General features: G+C 37.5%; 1 long non-coding RNA gene across 1 annotated transcript; it reads right to left on the bottom strand.

Annotated features, from left to right (window-relative positions):
* Nucleotides 1–3534: 3534 nt before the first annotated feature.
* Nucleotides 3535–4849, bottom strand: LOC111910566 (uncharacterized). The gene is made up of 3 exons (XR_002856570.3): nt 4410–4849; nt 4156–4302; nt 3535–4065 (listed from the first exon to the last, which is right to left on the bottom strand). It is a non-coding gene; the product is annotated as an uncharacterized LOC111910566 (long non-coding RNA).
* Nucleotides 4850–5148: the final 299 nt, after the last annotated feature.

Raw genomic sequence — 5148 nt, 5'->3', positions numbered from 1 at the left:
AGACTTTAACCCATGTAGTTTTATGAGTTTTTTTGGGGTTGTTGGTCTTAGGTTGCCATTTTTGGGACTAAATCACCCTTTGATGCCATTATGTTAATATATAAGCATGAAGTTTTGAGCTTTACGTGAATTTCGTGCTTGGGAAGGCCAGATATGTGGTTTAGGGGCACAGATCTGACCCCAGGAGGTCAATAGAGTTGGTGCATGGCTTGAACTCGCCGAGTTGTTCTTGAGACTCGGCGAGTAGGGTGAGGGTTTCATGCGAATAAATCTGTGAGTAGACTTGCCGAGTTGGGGGATAACTTAGTGAGTCAGAAGGGGATTAGAGGACTGGGGTTCAAGGCGGTACTCGCTGAGTTGTTCTTGAGACTCGGCGAGTTGAGTCGTGGTGGCCCCGCGATTCATGCCAGGTGGAACTCGTCGAGTCCAAGGAATTGCTCGACGTGCCAAGAGAGGGTCTAAGAGGGTCAGTGGACACGTGTGGACTTGCCGAGTCGCCCTTGTGCACTCGCCGAGTCGGGTCAAGTTGACCGTTGACCTTGTTGACTTTTAGGGTTGAGTACAGATGTATTTATGAGAGTATTGCCTTGTGTGATTAGGCGGAGGCTAGATCATACTTCTTTCGAGTCAGATATTTCCGAGATATCGAGGTGAGTCTTCTCACTATACGTTACCTAGAGAAAGGTAAAATTATGATTGAAGCAAATAATCTTGTTGCACTTGAGATGGATGGCAGCAGAATCGTACAACTTTGGGAAGGGGGACAAAGAAAGGTAAAATTATGATTGATTGATTGTTTTGCATGATTCATTATAATGCTATACATACATTGTTTTGTGATTACACTAATATTCATTTTGCTTTTTGCTTATTTTAGGTCCTTAACAAGCTCAGATTCCTTGACCTCAGTCATTCAATGTAGAGTACTTTTGACTTTGGGCTTACTCCAAATCTCGAGACTTTGACTTTTCAAGAATGTAATGATTTGCTAGAACTTCACATGACTGCTGGATGTTTAAAGCTCACATCTGTCGACCTTGAAGGTTCAAGGTTGAGGACCATTGACCTTGGGTTTGCTCCAAATCTTGAACAAATGATTCTTGTTGAATGCAACAATTTGGAAAAACTTCACTTGCCCGATAGATGCCTGAATCAAAGTTGAGGACCCTTGACATTAGGCTGACTCCGAATATTGAGAAGTTAGATCTTCAATGGTCTTATTGTTTGGAAGAACTTCACATGGGCAATGAATGCCAAAAGCTCGCTGAACTCAAAATTAGCCATTCAAATTTGAGAACCCTTGACTTTTGGATGACTCCAAATCTCATGAAGTTAGATCTCAAAGAATGTCGTAAATTGGTAGAACTTCTAACTCCCATTGAATGTCTAAAACAGTAGACTTAAGTGGTTGTTTGAGGTTTAGATCTTTCAAGTTTCAAATAAATAGGTTTAGTTCTCATAGTGCGGATGAATCACTTGAGGTTGGTCATTTAGCTGAATTACATTTGCTTCTACAGTCTCTAGAAAGATGTTGACTTCACCCTGGCAATAAGTTGCCAACTTTTGGGCTTGACTGTGTTTATAAAGAAGATCGACCTTCGTTGACTTGAAATCTTGAGATGCTTATTTCTCTATGTATGTGTGCTTGCACAAACCTTGAGATGTTTTCACAAAGCATTTTTGGTTTATGACATTTAAGAAAACTTGAACATGAAGACAGTTTTTTTAGAGGAAATCAAGGACCTTGACAAGTTAGAATCTCTCAAGGAGCTAATTTTGTTTTCTACAAATATAAATTATCTTCCACAAAGTATTTATATGTTAAAACATCTGAAATCGCTCAAACTTACATCGTGTGGCTTCTTGAGAAGTTACCCGAGAATCTTGGCCGATTAGAACATTTAGAGGAGCTAGATTGTCATTTACAAAAACTAAACATCTTCCAGGTAGCATTTGTATGTTGAAACATCTTAAGTCTCTCAAACTTTTTTATTGTTCGTGGCTTGAGAAGTTACCAGAGGATCTTGGTCTATTAGAATGTTTAGAGGAGCTAGATTTGTCATTTACAAAGAGTAAACATCTTCCCGATAGCATTTGCATGTTGAAATGCCTGAAATATCTTATACTTTCTAATTGTTGGCTGCTTGAGAAGTTACTAGAGGATCTTGGCCATTTAGAATATTTAGAGGAGCTAAGCCTAGGGAAATGTGAATTTTTACAAGATATCCCGAATAACATCTGTGAGATGAAATGCCTAAAATATTTCTATCTCCACCATTGTATTCGAGTTGAGAAATTGCCTAAGGAACCTGGAAGTTTAGAATGTTTAAAATAATTACTTATTGAAGGTACAATCATAAATCATCTTCCAAAGAGTATTTTTCTGTTGAAAGGGTTGTGTATTATTGGGTCGAGAGAGCTTCTTCAGTCATGTGGTTTTACATCAGAGATACGAACCCAAGAACACGAAACGTCGTGCTACGTAGTCTTGAGATGGTTTTAAGAAGCTCAAAAGATCTTGAAGAGCCAGTTCAATGAACTGTTGTAACAGGTACTTTTGCTGTTTTCTAGCGGTCGTCTTGCTCTGATTTTAATTTTGACATTGATCTGACAATAAGTAAAATCATAACCTAAAAATAAAATATATATATATATATATATATATATATATATATAAACAATTATGTGTTTAATCTATTTATTTGGAGAAGAGAGTCACATCTCAGTTAAATTAATCTTGCTTCCTTATAATAGGAACAATGAAGGACCACATGTATCTTCACTTGAGTCATCTACCACCTGAGGTTCTTGATAAGCCCCAACTCAGCCTGGAATGCTTTTAGCTTAATTGCATTATTTGAGTCGTTTTATTGAATGTTTTGGGTCCAAGGGTAGTTTTGTCTTTTTTGGGTTTTACCTGTTATTGTTCATCTTGGGAGCATTATCTCTGTCCCATGTCTGTTGGAGGGACTACTCCTTTTGGAGCATGTTTTCCTAAGTCATATATATATATATATATATATATATATATATATATATATATATATATATATATATATATATATATATATATATATATATAGGGAAATGATCAAATGAGAACACCTAAAAAGTTGAGAACACGAGAACAGTTCTTGACCAATCAATATATAAGGTCATATTAGTAATTGTATATTTTAATTAAATTAAATGAAAATAAAATAAAATCAATCAAATTCCCTTAAATTTAGGATCAGTTACCAAAAAAGAAGGAAATATTATTTTTTATTTTTCTTATTAATAAATATAAAAAACATTTTTATAAAAAAAAATTAACTAAAAACATTTAATTATTTTTCTTAAAAAATAATTTTTTTCTCGTAATTCATGTTTTTTTTCGAAAAAATTAATAGATATCTAACCCCAAATCAATATATTTGTATTCATAAAGGATTTTTTTTTCAAAAAAACTAATACTACTACAATCACAAATGAATACATATCAATTTACAAGTAATCCACCTTTCTTTTAATCAATCGACAATAAAAGAGGTGTAAAAATTATAATTTTTCATAAAAGAATACATTTAATCATAAATAAATACACTTATTCACACAAATGAATACATTGTTATTAACAAATGAATACCTGGTATTCACAAATGAATAAAAGAATACATCTAATCATAAATAAATACACTTATTCAAACATGAGTACACTGCTATTTACAAAAGAATACATTGTTATTAACAAATGAATACCCTGCTATTCACGAATGAATACCTCTCACGCATTTCATCAAACAGCCCAATCGTCCCAGATACAAAGCCAATGATCCCGATGTCAAATACACCCTCCACAACCAAAGATAATCCTTATACAAAGCTGGAAGTAACACAAACCCAATGATGCCCCTCTTGCTCATTGGTAATTACTCTTTTCCCTTTTTACCCTTCCTTTTGTATGTGTAATGTAACATTGGCATAGCATAAACTTTCCCACGCAACCTGTAGAATGGATCACTTGAAGATACAAAAACAATCAATGATGAACTCTAGAGTATCTACCACACTTTCCCAGCCACCCTGTCAAGAATGTGTTTTGTTTTTACTCTTCAAATTGCTCATGTGATTCCGAAATCAAAATCCACCAAGAAAAAAGTATAATCAACTAACCTTAATATGTCGTTTCCTGTTAAAAGGGAAAACCACTTCTTTTCCTTCTTTTCCTTCTTCGTGAACTGTCAAAGACACCACCGGAGATGGAGTTTTCTTCCAGTGAATAATAGAGGCAACACCCTCCCATTTTCCTTCTTATTTTTCCTGTAAAAAAAAATCAAACAAACACCCTTTTGATCGATTTTTCTGCCTGTTTCATCATCCTTCGTGTTAGCTGCCAAATAACAAAGAAGAGGGTGCAAGGAGATTACCAGAGACCCTTTCCCTTCCTTCCCGTCGACCCTCGCTGCCAAACCACCCTCACCAAAGCTGTTATCGTTGATCGTTTCCCCCATCGCACCTCACACTTTCTACGGTCGAGCAATACCCACCAAAACCCTACCTGCGACCCTGTCACTGCTTATCGGACATCTTCTGGCCTCACCCCTCGCTCTCCCTTTTCTTCCTATCGACCAACGACCTACGAAGATATTGTCTTCATCGCTGCTTCTTCCTATCTTCTTTCCCTTCGGCCTCGTCGACCCCCGTAGACGATCTCTTCTCGTGAATCGATCGACGAAAAATCGTGCCGCCTGCGAGCCTTCGTGCTTCCTTCTCGCCGTCTTCCTTCGTTCATTTCCCTTTCCTTGATTGATTAGGGTTTAAAGGAAAAGAAGTGGTTTTCCCTTTTCTTTGACAGTTTACAAAGAAGTGGTTTTCCCTTTTCATGGCGAGAGGCCGCAGTGTGGACCCACTTTATGTTCAGCAGCAAGGGCTAGGCGCTATCTTCAGCAGGGATGCGCAGGATATGTCGCGTATGTGATGGATACCCGGGAGGCGGGTAAGGCGACAGTGAGCGAGGTTCTGGTGGTTCGAGATTTTGCAGATGTTTTCCCGGAAGAGCTACCTGGGATACCTCCGGAGCGTCAGGTGGAGTTTAGGATTGACCTTATCCCCGGTGCGACTCCGATAGCCAAAGCACTGTATCGGTTGGCTCCTCCCGAGATGCAG

The sequence above is a fragment of the Lactuca sativa genome, chromosome 4, assembly GCF_002870075.4.
Source record: "Lactuca sativa cultivar Salinas chromosome 4, Lsat_Salinas_v11, whole genome shotgun sequence".
Lineage (NCBI taxonomy): Eukaryota > Viridiplantae > Streptophyta > Magnoliopsida > Asterales > Asteraceae > Lactuca > Lactuca sativa.
This window is presented reverse-complemented; position numbering and strand designations above follow the sequence as displayed.